General features: G+C 39.6%; 1 protein-coding gene across 34 annotated transcripts in view; it reads right to left on the reverse strand.

Moving 5' to 3' along the window:
* Positions 1–17,651, reverse strand: part of NRXN1 (neurexin 1) — a 2,145,734-nt gene that overhangs the window by 130,906 nt on the left and 1,997,177 nt on the right. The window lies entirely within an intron of this gene.

Genomic DNA, 17,651 nt, shown 5'->3' on the forward strand with positions numbered 1-17,651 from the left:
CCTCCAAAAAAATAGAGAATTGTGCTTTACTGTATATGCCTAATTTGGAAAAACAGCTGCCTTACTCATCTCTCCTATCACTTTCCATAAAGTGAAGGTTTTATGCATAAAACATATTTTCAATGCCCATAATCTTGCAATTGCATGTGATATTGAAAGGATGTTCACATTTTCGGTAAAACGCAACCCTTAAGATAACTTTTCTGGAGAGCAAAAAGAAGAAGTCCAACAATTTTCCTGACTCCACCTGACAATTTGCAGGTTATTTACATGTAAAAAAAAAAAAACATATGAAGCCTCCACAGTATGTCCTTTTTACACATAAACAAAATTAAATGTAAGTTCAATGTAAGGAAATGTTGAAGATGCAAAGCAAACATTTACGTACTCAACCAGCACATAAAGGCATGTGTGTGTCCTTTCTAGGGGTGCAGTTACTTTGAAAAACAATAGGGTACCCAACTTTTTTTCTTGAAAATGGTATGCCAAGGAGGTCTGTAACAATGTTGGATATCACATGGGCCCTTGTGTCTTTTTTGTACTTCAAAGAGAATCTTTTTTGTAATTCAAAGAGAATTTTGTGTAATTGAGAATTTGTACTGTTTCCTGTTTTTAGGGTTAGGGTTATCTTTGTGAATGCACGTCTATATGCTGAAGTAACATCAATTTTTTTTTTTTTTTATATTTATAAAGTTTATTGATTACAGCCAGGTACAGGTACTACAAAAAATCATTAATTATACATGTCAACATGTCAATAATTAGGGTTTGGCATCATCACATACGCAAAGAAGAGAAAAAAAAATTAAACCCTCACTGGCGTGCAACTTTTTTTTTTTCCTTTTTTTTTCCCTATAGTAGGCAAAAAGTCTACTATTAGGGCCAAAGTAAGAAAAAAAAGAAAAAGAAAAAAAAAAGGGAGAAAAGAAATAGTAATAAAAAAAATAGTAATAAAAAAAAAAGACGAAAGACCTTATTTGACACTACCATCAGACCTTAGGTATGACTATCTGTTCTTTTGATTTAATCAATTTTTTTTTTTTAACTAACTCATAAAAGAGTAATATCTTGCAACCCTATTTTTTACAATTCAGTACACATGCAAAGATAAAAGTGTAAAATGCAACTAAAAGAAGCAGAATAGCATGTCAATGCTCAATAGATAGCATTTGAAGACAAAAAGAGTCAGAGAGATGACAAAAATCAGACCTCCACATCACACATTATCTAACTACATGGGTTTGATTTACTAAAACTGGAGAGAGCAAAATCTAGTACAGCTGTGCATGGTAACCAATTTGTTTCTAACTTCAGCTTGTTCAATTAGGATTTGACATAAAAAAAACGGGGAGCTGGTTAGTTTCTATGTAGAGTTGCACCTAAATTTGGAGCTTGCCATTTTTAGTAAATGTTTTATTTCGGAATGAAATATGTATCATTATGAAACCTTTCAGTTCCATCAGTAAGGACTAGGAGCCATAAGAAAGAGCAGTAGTTATGCACCAGCTGAGTAGCAAACCAAAATACATTTTCCAACATTTTGAATCTCTTAAGATACAAACCCTGATCTCCCAATGCAGTTGTTCATGGTTGACACATTGTGAAAGTGTACTGAAACTGCTCAATATTGTGTAACAATATATTTTATGTATGGACAGCTTGATGGCACACTCCAGTCAAAATGTAAAAATAAACCTTACTGTGCCAAAAAAATGTAGGTGCCAACAAATTTTTAGGCAGAGGAAAAAGGCCTAGTCACTAGTATTATCTGTGGTCTCCCTGCAGTTGATCTTTTCCTACTGATATACCATGTTTCTGTTCTGTACTGTGGAGGTAGTTATAATAGTAAAGGCAGGGCTTGGATTTCTCACCTTAGAGTCCCCTAACCCCGCAAATAGTTTCAAGTGTCAGAACTGATAGAGAACTAACCAAGAAGCTGCAAGAAAAAGTCTAAAAAGTTCAGATTTTTCAGAACAAATAAAACAGAAGGGAGATTCTTCTCTGCAGGTCCTCAGGTACAGCTTCCACTTCAGCAAGGAGAACAGTGAGCAGAACACTATGACATCAGCAAATCTTACTTCAAATTTGGTGAGACTAGAAGTCAGAGGCAGCAGTGCCTTGGATCTCCCACTGCAAATATACAGCTTAAGGCACAGAGGTGCCTGTGTACAGCTTAGGAGAAAATCAAGATAATTATAACATTTGCAAGGTCCTGCTAAGGTACAATTAACATTTTTAGATATTCCCCATAACATAACAAATCTTTACTATTTGAGTTCAGGTCCACTTTAAGCACTTTAAAAAATAATATAGAATACAAAGCCTACCTGCTCTGAGTTTCATTTACTTTCTTTTCATCGAGATATTGCTGTCGTACTACAGTGGAACCCACATATTTTAGTGGGGGGAAATGCAAAATGCTATTATAGCTCAAACTGCAATATTTATGTTCTGTTTCAAGTTCTGTTCAACCATCCACCATGAATGATACATTGCAGATTTACAGTAATTTTTTGGGTTAAAAAAAGGGAGCTGTGTCTGAGAGCACAGTGAACACCATGGGATCTGGAAGTGGTATCTGCATATAGTAGTGGTAGTTGCCTCAAATGTTGCATCTGTCCTGCAATCAGTGACTTACTAATGTAACTAACAAAATTAATTGTCTATTCAGTTTACCTTAAAGGGTGAAAATGAAATTACCCTTTCCCCCAACCCCCTAAGCACAAACTCATTGGCAAACTAAAAAGTAAATTGAATCAGAATCAGCTGTGGGCATAGGATTTTGTACATGGAGGTTTTCTATTTTTATTTATTTTTTTCTATTGGTTGAACTAAATGGGCCTGTGCCTTTTTGTCAACCTGACTAACGGATGGGGGATGTCTGATTGCCTCCTGGGGAATTTGGAAGGATTTAGATCATGCTTTAACAGGGTTCTTTTGCCTTCCTCTGGATTTCAACAAAGATTGCACATATGGAAATTTTCTACTTTTTTTCTATTGGTTAAACAAATTGGGCATGTGTCTTTTTTCAACCTGACTAAATATGGAACTATTGCATATTAACAATTATAGCTAATAAAACCAGCAATTATTAATTCAGGGAATGTCTGATTGTCTCCTGGGGGGATCAGGAAAGGTTTTTCCATCCACTACAGCAAATTGAATATTAATGTTTTATTCATGTTTCAATAAACATATATAACAATTCAAAGTGTTACAAAAATAGCCAATCATTTTTAAACATTGCTTATAAACCTTACCATCTTAGTGACCCCTCCCCCTGCCACCATCCCTCACTCTCATAAAAAACAAAAAACAATTCCTAACCCAATCCCCTCCACTCTATTCTCTATTATCCTCCTTTTGTCTCAGCATCCCTCTCTCTTGTACTTTATTTTGCCTACCCCTAGCCCAGACCTATAAGGTCCAAGAGGTTTTACTCTGAGGCTGTGTCACCCAACCGCCTCACAGAACCAGCATCTTCATATACTCCTCCATTTTTTTAAACTTCAACCAGTCTCCCCAGATATCCAACTATTTCCCACAAGAGTCCTCTGCTGCAGATATCATCTCCTCCATGGATTCCGTCCAATCCATCCTTACGGCCCAATCTCTCAAACTCGGGGCTTCTGATGATCGCCAGAGAGCCAGAATCAAGCTTTTAGCGCTATTTAATAGGTGAGCCACTAGTGTGTTTTTATATACTACCACCTTTTTCTCTGTACTGTAAAATAATCAAGTCAAAGGTTCCACCTGGATACAGTCTCCTGTAATCTGGTGGATTAACCTAGTGATCTCTTCCCAAAAAACTTGTATCTTTGTGCACCACAAATGTGCAAATGTTCCAGGGGCTTTGCATCCTCTCCAACAAGTTGGGGATATCTCTGCGTTGAACCTTTGGGCCCTCTGTGGGGTAAGGTACCACCTAGCAAATCATTTATAACACATCTCTGTTGTCCTTAGATCATCAGAAGAAAAACAAGCTAGTCTTGACTTTCTTCCTCTTTTCCTCGTCTTGGAGGGGTCCTAATTTCTGTTCCCATTAAATATGGCGGGTATATGGGTTCTAATGCGCTCAGTAAAATCTTATATATCTTTGATATGCTATGCTTAATACATGTGGAGGAGCTAAATAACTTCTCCAGTGGTCTCATATTATCCCAACCCCCCCCCCCCCCGCAGAGGCACAAAGTGCTGCAAATGTGTGTACCTCCATTTATCAAGTGGCATATTCCCCCATTTTTGTGTTATTTCTAAAAATGTGCACATTCTATTCCCTACCATTACATATTGCAATTGTATCACTTCCTTTTTTGCACATCTAACAAAATATAAATAATCTTCTTTCCCACTACAGAATATTGGACCATGAGTTCTTTTTGCCTTCCTTTGGGGATCAACTGTGGTCACAGTATTGTGTATATGGAGGCTTTCTATTTGTTTTTGTTTGATTTTAAACTAGTTGAACTAGATGGGCTCTTTTTTTTTAACCTGACTAACTATAACTAACTATGTAACTATATAATACACACTTCCTCTCTATTCACATACTTAACTAGCTCTTAAGACTCTACAGTTCTACAGTGCACGTGTGGATTAGCTGCTGGATGTAAACCATGCAATGGGCCATGGTGGAAAGAACCAGGTTGGAATGCAGCTGTTAAAAAGGTCATCTGAACTCAGGAGAGTGGGGAAAAAGGATATGGAAACTTTAGTTGAAAGTTTTCTTACGTTCGATCTGAGTGCTGTGTAATCTATTGCAGAATACAATGTATACAAAGTCATCAAAAAGACGGTAGGAGCTAAGGGTCCTTTCACACGAACGATCCGATCAGATTCGCCTGTCAGTTTTTTAGGCGGATCTGATCGAATCCTCCATGCATCCCTATGGGGCAACGGATGTCAGCGGAGACATGTCCGCTGACACCCGCTGCTATCCAAATCCGATCCTGTCCGTGAAATCTGGACGAATGGAAACCCTATTTTCCATCCGTCCAGCAGATGGGGTCAGATAAGAACAGACAGGCGGTCCGTTCTCATCTGATTCCCCCCATAGAGGACAGCGGGGATCTGACTGCTCCGTTTCTGCACACAGATGAGACGGAGCTGTCACCCGCCTGCTCAGTGGGGTTCGGCGGATCGACCCCCCGCTGAGCAGAGAACGGACCGCGCCGGACGGTGCATCATGTGAAAGGACGGACGGTGCATCATGTGTGTTCCTGAACCCCATACTATGCACTCCCTTTCTCCAGTTGCATTATCAATCGTATTTACACTTAAAGGTAGTTTTGATTCTGATTGGTGGCTTTGATAATCTTCTATATTCTTACATGTATTTATTTTTATAAAATCAGGCAACTGTGGTTGGTGTTCCAGTTATCACAAACAAGTATATTTTATAATCGGCTAAAATAACAATAAGGAGGACTTGTGTATTCCAGCAAAAACTGGATCATGATAAGCAAACAGGAAATGTTCCCTCTAGACATTTTAACTTTTTAATTTTCATTTTTAACTGGAGTGTTCTTTTAATTAAAAATATATCATATCTAACCTTGAAAAGATTCCTTTTATGATAGAAAATAATAGTTAAAAAAATCCCATTTTGCCTATTTTCTTAAGAGACATTATCTCTTCTGGATGCAGATGGTCATTTTCCTTTATTTTATGTGATACAAAATCACCTTTTTACATCTCAAACACAAAACAAGTAAGCCAAGTAGGGACCAACTGTTCAGTGTTTGTATGCCACTTAGGTGCCGTTATTTCTGAAGTGTCTCATTTGTCTGGAATACCAAACCCAAAGAACACTGCTAAAGCTTTTATGCCTTTTATAAAAATAAACTGTTTTAGGAACCAGAAATTCCCTGAGAGAAATAGGAGCTTTGGAGATTGTTTCAATGCATCTGTCTTTCTGGATTAACATGGATTTACTTGCAAAAATTAATCCTAATAAACTGTATCTTTCAAGGGGATCTTGTTTTGTATTATATTATCCATCAAATAAATGTACTCCACTAAAATGTGAAGAGGCAATACAATGTACAAATTAAACTATCCGTATGCTATCATCTTCCATATAAAATATCGGCCGTGATATTCGTCTCTACAAAAGTTTTAAGTGCGAGGTGTTTGGCAATATACATGCTTGTCACTACCGATATAAAAGTGAACAAATGATAAGCATAAAGCTTAATTGAAGACATCTATTTGTTGTCAAGCAGAAATCATTTCGGCTGTGGGGAAAGCGACGAGGTGCAAATAAAACACAGGTCAAAGTTTTGTTGTGAATTGTGTTTGTGACATTGCCTACGATAGCTGAATAGTAAGCAGTGCCTCCACTTAGCCACCGGAGACTATAAAACGACGACAAAAACACGAGAAGATAGGAAAATTAGTCAATGGGGTATGCAAAATTATTTTAAGATTCTTTGGACTGTGACCCAAAGAGCTGGATATGTTTCAAGATTATCTGGTTAACAATTTTCATCTTATTATATTTAATATTAAGCAGCTGGGTTCAAATAAGGTTCCAATGCCTCTCAGTGAGTCCCGAGAACGGGTCATTTTAACAGACAGGGGAGGACTTGACAATCTCTTGGGTAAATAATAGGCAAATAAAAATTATAGACTGGAAGGGACAAATTCTGCAGTCTACAATCCTTTTGCCTTGATGCCACATGGAGCAAATACTCAGATCAAATTTGGCTCAAAACCAATCTCATAAAAGGGCACATGAAATACTCCCTTTAGGGGCTTCTTTATATATTAAAAACAGCTACAGTTTTCCCACTATTGCAATTAGTCCTCAGCCTCTTACAGGCAAAAATAATATAATATATATGATATATTTATATTTATATATATATATATATATATCGATGGCCGATATGCACTTTTCCCGATATATTGGAATTGGCCCTGGAGGTTACCGATATTGCAATTCATTTCCAGAAGAGTTGAAGCTGTTATAGCTGCAAAGGGTGGGCCAACTCAATATTGAACCCTACGGACTAAGACTGGGGTGCCATTAAAGTTCATGTGCGTGTAAAGGCAGGTGTCCCAATACTTTTGGTAATATAGCATATATATATATATATACATATATATATATATATATATACATACATATATATATATATATATATATATATATATATATATATATATATATATATATATATATATATATATATATTGTCATTTAGTTTAATCATTCATTTGCATGTTTGCCATTATTGAATACTCCTTAATTCCTAAATATTCCATCTATGTCTTCTGCATTCAATCAAAACATTTTCCATCATTTGTGTGTAGGTGATATTTTTACAATGAAAGAAGACCTTTACCTTTCTATCTTTTTCTATCCTTTTGGATAATTGGTTTCCAGATAAAGGCTCCTACAATTGTATTAGCACTGGATATATATGGCATTAGGAGGCAATACTGAACAGAAATAAGGAAAGCTATAGAAGAAAGCTATGCTCATCCAGGGACTCTGTAATGGATGCCTTTTTGTGTCAGCTGAGTAAATGGCCACAGTGCATGGACTAAAATGTGATTTTCTGCCATCAAATCCAGTTTCTATAATTGACACTTCACAAAAGTTCCATTGTGCTGTATAAAAACAAAAGCCGCCTCCATCACCTGACTGCAATATGTGTCCAGGCTGGAGATGCATTGTCAATCTTTCTGTTATTCAAACAGTCACTTCAAGACAGTTACCGTCACTGTAAACTAATAACACAGAATGCTAGGGGATGCCACAAAAGGCGAAAAAAAGGTCAAACTGTTGAACTGAATCTTTTTGTATGACTGACAAAAGCAGTCAATCAACTTTATCATCGCTTATTATTGGAAGGTCAGATAGAAGGACTGACTTTCTGAAATCTCGGAAAGTGTATTTCTTTTATTTCAAATATTGTTGCCTTCTGCCTGCTAAAAATGCTTTCTAAAAAAGAAAAAGAAAATTGATGTACAAAATAGCAGAAAGTTCACACACAGCCAAACTTTGATTGGCATCATAGACCTATTTTATACCAGTAAGTCTAATAACCATTTAAAATACAAAATCAAGTGTCGGGATAATTTCTTCTTAAAGCGGAGTTCCAGGCCAATTTTTTTATTTATTTTTTTTAGCAAAAAATACCCCATTGAATAGTCAGGGCTAGTGCATTTAAATAACAATATTGTGTAAACTGTCCCCTGTTTAGTGTAAATGCAGCATGAATTACTTACTTTGTGAAATTCTTGTACAGCGCGGCCATCTGCGTTGTGGGCATCTGAAGCCGCAGTGTCCCTCTTCCTGGATTTTGCAGTTGTAAGTGAGTCCCAGAATGCTATACCGTCATCACTTCCAGGGCAAGCGTCATCCCACAGCTGGTTCTGTGTCATTGCGCATGCCCAGAAGCTGTTCTCCATCCATCGGCAGAGAATGACGCACCTGCACCTGAATTGATGAGGGGCACCGGTGCGAAAAAAATCGCAATAAGCGTATTTTGATTAGTTTGCGCAAAAGTTATTGCGTCTACTAACTACGGGAAAGATTTATGTAATTTTTATTGTTTTTGTTTGTTTTTTTTCACTAGTAATGGCAACGATCTGCGATTTTTTTGCGGGACTGCGACATTGCGGCGGACAGATCGGACCCGTAACTGACATTTTTGACACTTTTGGGGGGACCAGTGACATTTCTACAGTAATCAGTGCTAAAAATATGCACTGTTACTGTAATAATGACATTAGCAGGGAAGGGAACTCTATGGGTGATCAAGGGGTTAAATGTGTACCTAGGGGCATGTTTCTAGCTGTGGGGGACGTTGCTTGTGGAATGACCATAGAGACCTGTGATCCTATATAGAAGGATTACAGGGGCTCTATGATCATTCCAGGGAGAAGAACGGTCAGCTGTGTTTACAACAGATGACCGTTCTTCTCTCCCAGCGGGAAGAGATCACGGGTGTCAGACGGCAATCAGAGCCGCCTGCCCGCTGCATCGGCTTCCCCGCTGACTAGCGGGGGGCGGAAGTGTGACGGCGGCATTGCGCGCTCGCCCCCTAGCTGCAGGCACGCGACTGACGTAGCCACACTACCGCAGTATATATGTGGTAAGCGGTCGGCAACCGGTTAAAGAGGTAATGTAGGAGTTGGTTTACTAAAGGTAATTTGACTGTGAACATTGCAAATGCAGTTCCTCCAGGGCTTAATGAATGTATGAATGCAAATAATAACCAATGACATACAAGGGAAATACAAAACTGAAAATTTGCTTTCACATGATTGGATGATGAAAGTATGCAGAGCTCCACCTCATTGACTAAGCTCTTAAGCAACTGCACTTACACACCCCTGTGATGCACACTGCTGCTGGTGTAACCTCTTCAGCATGGTCAATGCTGACTTCCAGTGCATAGAGGTGTCCCAGATGAGTTGATTGAAAGGCATCTGATGCCGGCTCTGCATTTCTGCCAGGAGAACACTGTGAGTATGACCACCTAAAGTGGCCACAGACCCTTCTGGCATGACAAAAGACCTCCTTGAAGCTAGGGCCCCATTCGATTTTTCCAAGGTGAAGGGTGTTCGACAAGATAGTGCCATTGTAACACATAAACGTGCCTGGCTGAAGATGGCATATGGTCAGCCACCTCTAGGCCTGGGCCTGGAGAGCTTCCAGTAGCTCTTGCCCAGTGTGGCTCCTGTTTCCTAAAGCATACAATCTACAACACAGCATGGCAATGTTCAGCCTGGAATGCTGCATATGCTCTGCTGTGCTGACCCACCATGCCCCCTAAATAACTGGCACTTGGCAGATATGCTTACATTCAGTATTCTCATAAATATCTGTATGTTAAAAAAAAAATGGCTTCCCCAGTTATGTGTAGGAGTGAGTACACTTTGATCTTTCTCAAATAGCATCCCCAAATCCACTGACATTTGAAAGGGCTGAGCAATGATTACTTTGTCAGTTGTTCTGAAATAATGAGGGCCATTGTGCCTACTGACATTTCTTACATATATTTATACATAAAAAGCTAAATTAGCTTGTCTCATAATTGCTGCATTTCAATAGAACTTGCAGCAATGCCTTTTAACCCCAGAATTATTTTTTTTGTTTCTCATTGTAAACATACCACCAACTTTGTTAGTTACCTGCTGCTCATTCATATATTTTCCTGGAAGTAATGAGTTCTTTCTTCCATATGTGTCCTATTGTATCTGTGAAAATGCAGTGATTGACGTGACACTGAAGACTGTCCAATTATATTTTACTCATATAGTACTGCTGTTTTCTTCTTTTGTTCATGGCATTTTTAGGATACATGTCCTTACATCTTGCCATTGTTTGATTCTAGTAAATAAATGTCACCAAGCACTGAGCAAAACAAGCACAATGCTGCACAGTGATGGAGCATAGAGGAGTTACCATGAAAGTAAAAAATGTTTACTTAGTTGGGAGAAAGTTCACTTTGGAAAATAAGCTTAGTAAAAAGTGTGACTTTACTTTCATGTCTATCCTTAAACTAGACCTAAACTAACACCGTGCAAACATACCTTCTTTAAAAATGACAGCAAGTGCAACAAAAGCTTAGCCAATGAACTACACAAATTAGAAAACCAAACCTATATAACCCATGTAGACATGGATATAGGAGTTCACATAGCAAAAGACATATTTAATACATTTAAAGGCTTCTTTGAAACTCTCTACAACCTGCCCATGAAAACAGCCCCCCCCCCCATTGCAGCTCACATTGCTCATATTGAGCTAATTTGCACTTACATAATCTCATTCAGCTTTCCCAAGCTGGCACCAAAGGAACAAGCCCAGTTGGACTCCCCACTAGCCCTTGAAGACCTTTCCTGGCAATTGTTGACTCTAAAACAGGCAAAGCACCATTTTTTTGATGGCCTTGGCCTCCAATACTTTAAAATCTTACATGACTAATTATCTCCACACTTCAACTCTATTTGCCTGAAGGGTCCCCGCCTCTCGAACCTACTAGGCTCTCACATTACTGTTCTGATGGAAGTAGGGGACCCCAATGACTACCATAATTACAAGCCAATTTCACTTCCTAACATTAATTTAAAATTATTCTCCAAAACTCTAGCAGAGATGGATTCATTTTAATAAGGTGGTTTTTGTGATGTATAGAAAGTTGTGGAACAATACCACAAGGGCACTAGATGATATTTACTCTGCTTCATGGAGGGGGCCATCCACCTCAAACTACTTTCTATGGATGAGGTCAACTGAAGGTTCTGAAGAGCCTGTGTTCTTGTTAATTTTATCCCTATACCCCTTTCACATTGCCAGAGTTAAGGCAAAGGGAGTCTGCTCAATTCCCTTTCCTATACACAATGGTACCCTTTCCTATACACAATGCTGCCTATGTGGATAACCTATTTTTATCTACAACCCCACCATTTCCCTGCCTAACCTCATGAATGAGCTCCAAACATATGGGAATGTGTCAAAATGCAAATAAACTTTCAAAAATTTGCACTCTCCCATAGCAGTAAATCTAACATTACCTTTTAAATGGGTTCCACTGCGAAATACACTTCTGCCTGGAAACCTTTCCTGATTGAAACCTTCCCAAAATTGAAACATATATGAGCAGACTTAGACAGCTGGACATCGAGTACTGTTTCCTGGTTTGGAACATGCAATATCCTTAAAATCAATGTCCTCCCCTATCTGAGAATCTCTATCTCTATCTAATTCAAACACTCATGATATGGATCCCAATTTCTGTCTTTAGGGAAATGAGATCCATATCATATTATCTGGGCACATAAGCTAGCCAGACTATGCTCCGCTATAGTGCATCGCACCTGAACAGACTGCTTGACTGCTGCAGACAAAGGTCTCAGAAGCAAAGAACAGATCTAGAAAATGCTATGATAGACACACCTCTCCAATACTTCTTCTGTACACTTTGGTGCACAAAAGATATACTGGACGCTTTACTTGTCCAAACTATCACAGACACTATGATAGAGGTGTTAAAAAATAATATGCTCTGCCAGGTGACCTCTCCCCATCACAACTGCCTATGTTTCCAGTCCCTGGCAATCCACATTTCCCACCAATGAAGGTCCACACTGGATGCCAGACACTTTACGTATTTCCCATTGGCTCCCTCTTGGCCAACCCTACAAGAAATATATACTTACTCTCCTTTGGATTTATGAAGGATACTATAACTGCACCACTTTCTATGTTCTCTTCCTGCCCCTACCTCTTAGACTCCGTTCACACTGGGGCGACCTGTCAGGCGACCTGGTCGCCTGACAGGTCGCCGTAGGTCGCCTGCCATAGAGTAGCTGTGGACCCGTTCTAATAGGAGCGACACAAGTCGCTCCGACTTAGAAAAAGGGTCCGGAGCTTCTTTGGGGCGACCTGGAGCGACCTGCATTGACTTTAATGATATGAAGTCCGTGCCGGCCGCTCTGAGGTCGCGGTGCGAGCTGCGCACCGTGACCTGTGAGGTCGCCCCGGCAAGTAGCGTCGCCCCAGTGTGAACGGGGTCTTATGGTTATCCCTTGACTATATTTTAATCACTCTGTGAAGAACAAGCTCCAGTGAGACTAACTTTTCCCCTACACAAATTTGACAAACTAATCTATCTCTCCCAGAAATCTTCCATCAGTAATAGGTACAAAGGGGTAACCCTATAAGTAGTTTACTCACTGTTACATGTTTCCCACCACCTTACATAAAATGTTTCCTTCAGTTTTTAACAAATGCTTGAGATGCAAAAAGTCAAGGCCCTATCCTTTATACCTACTGGGAATGTCCATTGTCCAACACTCCAAACATCTAGCAAACAAACCTATCACACCGAAGTTCACAGAATTACACATTTTCTTTCACTTGGCCTTCCTCCTTCTCCATCACAACACACTCCCAAGGCTTATACAGTAGGAAATTTGCACTTATCCACATAGTCCACATTGCCAAGGTGTGCATCCTCTCACTCTGGCAGAGACTCTGATCATTACACAGTGGTTTGCCATGATGAATTAGATCAAACTTATGAAGGACCTTAGGTCTGCCAATGAGAGGAGCAGAAGAAGCTATTTAACAGAGATGGTTTTACCAATGCAAAGTTCTCCACATAACAGAGAAAACTTTGTATCTAGTAGCAATCAGGATTAGGATGACATATTGATATCAGGTATAGTTCTCTCCCTCGTCCAGAAGCTTAGCTTCATATCCCAATACACATCCATCTCCCTGTTCTGCTCTCTTCCTCCCCTCCCTTGTTTAATATCACTCCCCCCATGTTTTCAAGGTTTAGTATTCTTTGTTTCTATTACAAATACTAAAACTGAGGACACGCCAGGGTAAGGCCATCTTATTTGAAAAAGACGTGCATACAATCAAATGATACCAAGGGATTTTTTTTATTATCCTTTAATAAGAACAGACAACAACCTTTTCATACATAATGGATTGTCATAAAACATTCTTGGACTGGAGATTGCAAAGTATTCTTCTCATTTCTATTGATGTGCCTCTGCTGATTTGTTCGCCTACTCTGAAACTTTCCTAAAAAATTAACCTAAACTCAAAAATGAAGATTTACTGCATTATACGGAACATTTCAAAATGCTAACTGTGCCTAAACAGTACCCTGAAAAATCAACCTTTTTTCTTCAATCCCTCTTAAAAAGAAAGCAGTGTACTTTTTACATGCAGTGTACTTCAAATACTTTGTATATGAGGCAGGGGCGTAACTACAGGGGTTGCAGGGGTTGCAATTGCAACTAGGCCCCATGCTCCAGGGGGCCTGTGCGGCTCCCCTGTACACCTGGATAGGAGGGGCGGTGGGGGCAGCATGTCGAGAAATCACTGTCCTCTTTTTTTTCCTCCTGTAGCTGCAGGAGGAAAATGGAGGAGATTGGTTCCTCTGTATGCTGCCCCCGCCACTCCTCCTATCCAGTTCACTTGTGCTCCGCTGGCTCTGGGCCCCTACTGTGCTGCCTTCCCTCTCCCACCGGCTGCTGCAGGGGATGTGTCACAATAGAGAACCAGGAAGGGGTCGGTAAATATGTAATTTACCAGCTCCTTCCTTTTCTGAATGGAGAGAGTCATAGTCAGTGACATTGCAAAAAAATAAAATAAAATGATAAAAAATAATACAAATTAAAATACCAAAAAATTAAAAACTACTGACACCAGGATAAAAACTACTGACACTGAACTTCCAGGATCGCAAAGGTCACACTTGTGACCGGGCCTTGGCACTCCACCTTGGGGAGGCCCCAAGATGGCAGGAATGGGGCCCACTGCAGAACTTGTGAAAGGGTCCCACTGCAGGACCATCATAAGGGGCCCCGCAATGAGAGTAAAGAGCCCCAGGATCGGTGGGAAGAGCCCCAGGTTTAAAGGGAAGGACCCCGGCCATGGTTTCTTGCACCGGGGCCCTGAAGGTTCTAGTTACGCCTCTGATATGAGGGTGCCTAGGCATTCCAGTGCCTACAACGTCATAGCTGTATTTCTGCAGTGTAAGATCTTTCCTGAATGTCTCACAAGTTTTTGAGTAAAACCTGATGATGTCACTACTGTTTTACTTGCTGGAGAGGAAGATGTACCTTGGGACCTGCAGTGCAAGGATCTCCTCGCTACATTTTTATTTACTGTGTAGATCTTTGCTTCCTGCACCTTTCTTGCTGCATGTTGTTGAATATCTCCCCACCAGTTGGCATGGCACATGACTTTGGCATAAAAAAAAAAAAAAAAAAAAACACAAAAAAAAACAGTAATAACACTGCACATTCTATTTGTGTACTGAAATGTACCTTGCATGGTAAGGCATTGTTACCCTCTAAATTATTGACTTTGCAACACTGTTACAAAATTATTTACTCTTGATGAACTTATGTACCTATGAGTTGATGTGTAGCGGAATTTGAAGGAAACCGTTTTACACCCCATGCATTTGCTATTTGTATGCTTTGGGTTTAAGTCTAACTTGCCTGATAAACCAAGAAGCAGCCTTGCCTGACTTGTGTCTCTCAAGTTTTTGCATAGCTAGAAGTTTAAGTGTCAGCTCCGCCACTGTCTATTATACAGTGTGTACAGAATGACAATGGTGTGATTTGTTAAACCACTTGTAGTTCCACTAAAGCTGAAGAGCCACAAGTTGGGCAAGACTGCTTTTGAGAATCAACGTCCTTTTAGGAACACAGATGCAGTACACAATGATTAGCTTAAATTTTGCTAAATTAACCTGAATTATGCATGTTCAATTTGGCTAATTTTAGTGCACGCTCAGCAAGGTGAACAGCACCTGATTTGCAATAGAAAATTATTTTCTCAAAAGCAACAAGTGCAGCCACATACAAAGCAGATGAACTGTTGAATTAAAACCCTCTTCTCTGCCTATGCATGCTCATAGAGCACCAGCAATGGAAAAAAATATATATTTTACTGGGGTGGGATGCTAATTTTTTACACACACTTTGCATTTTATGTAGGTTACATATTAAAAATTGCCCTGGTTTGGATATGTTAAAGTGCATTAATTGTAAAAAAAACTTTTTTTTGTAGTTTTTGAAAAGAACACAGAAGGGTTAGAAGAGCCCTCCGGCACATCTGTGCATGTGCCAGAATAGCAACAATGGTGGTGATGGGGGTGGAGTGGAGCCAAATGAAAAGGTACTGTAGTTACTCTTCACATAGTTACATAGTTAATCAGGTTGAAAAAAGACACAAGTCCATTTGGTTTAACCAATTAAAAAAAAACTGCAATGAAAACCCAACCATACAATCCCATATACACAATCCCATAGACCCACAGTTGATCCAGAGGAAGGCGAAAAATCCCCAGCAAAGCATGATACAATTTGCTACAGCAGGGGGGGAAAAATTCCTTCCTGATCCCCCCGAGAAGCAATCGGATATTCCCTGGATCAACTTTACCTATAAATATTAGTACCCACTTGTATTAAATACACCTTGGAAAGAATCCAGGCCTTTTTTTAAAGCAATCTAGTGAGCTGTCCAGAACCACCTCTTTAATTTATCCAGCAACTGGAAAGGTCATACTACCCCTCATGATCCCTCATTTTTTTTTTTTTTTTTGCCCAGTACACACTTGGGTTGATATACTAAAGGCAAAAGGGAACTTGCTCCAGAGATTGGTGAATGTGGTAAAAGAATACCCACTCATGTGCAAGAAAAATAAATAAAAAAACACAGCATATTTGCTTGTACATGATTGGAGGATGGAAGTGAGCACAGCTTTACCACATTCATTAGGTTCTGCTGCAAATTCCCTTGCAAAAGTGCAGCTTCCCTTGAAAAGTGAACAGCCTATTTGCATTTACTGTATTCGATGCTACCAAACCCTGATTAAGGGGGACCCATTGAACCCCCAAAAATTCTTTTTTTCCCCTTTGATAAAAGAGTCTAAATAGAAATGAATCTAACCTTTCCTCCTTTCCCACTCAGTTCCTGCTCAAGCCAACCTCCAACCCCCTCATCTTGAAGAGCTGCCTAAGGAGAATGATTTCCTCTACACTGCTTAGGACCTCACTTAGAACACCTACTGCTTTAAGAGACCCAGCTCCCCACACCATGCAATACAAATTTGAGATCGATTCTAATCCTTCCCCACTCTATACAAAATTAAAGAAAAAAGTTTAGGCTATACATACACTTTAAATGGTATGTAAAACATAATGGACCTCCAGTATAATGAACTTCAAATAATGGGGGAGGAACTGTTAACATTCTCACCCCTGACAACTCAATAGTTCCTGTGTACTGCATGCATCACCACTGTGCAAAAAGAGTTGAAATGGCTGCTTACCAGACCTGCAAGGGTCAATGGGCGTGTAAACTGATATATTTTTACACACACTTTGCATTTTATGTAGGTTACATATTAAAAATTGACCTGGTTTGGATATGTTAAAGTGCATTAATTGTAAAAAAAAACTTTTTTTTTTTTTTAGTTTTTGAAAAGAACAAAGAAGGGCTAGAAGAGCCCTCCGGCTCATCTGCGCATGTGCCAGAATAGCAACAATGGTGGTGCTGGGGGTGGGGTGGAGCCAAATGAAAAGGTACTGTAGTTACTCTTTACATAGTTACATAGTTAGTCTGGTTGAAAAAAGACAGTCTATCTGGCTCAACCAAGTAAAAAAATAAAAAAAATAGCAATGAAAACCCAACCATACAATCCCATATACACAATCCCATATTCCCACAGTTGATCCAGAGGAAGGTGAAAAAAACCCAGCAAAGCATGATCCAATTTACTACAGCAGGGGAAACAAATTCCTTCCTGATCCCCCGAGAGGCAATCAGATATTCCCTGGATCAACTTTACCTATAAATATTGCTTACCAGACCTGCAAGGGTCAATGGGCGTGTAAACTGTTATAGGATGAATCCACAGACCAAAAAACGATCAGCGTCTTCAGGGTCACAGATAAGGAGTGAAGAAGGAGGACTGATCTCTCATAAAATTACGTTCAATAAGGTTAAAAACGCTTACAAAACAGAGAATTTTCATGATTCTCGTGGAAAAGCACGGCCGCCTGCAGTGCGTTCCATGCGTGCTGACGTCACGGCTGTCTCCATCCAACACATTTCTCCTGATAAAGCGTCCACTGGGATTGGAGCTGTTGATGCC

Source organism: Pelophylax lessonae (genome assembly GCF_965119305.1).
Source record: "Pelophylax lessonae genome assembly, chromosome: 3".
NCBI lineage: Eukaryota > Metazoa > Chordata > Amphibia > Anura > Ranidae > Pelophylax > Pelophylax lessonae.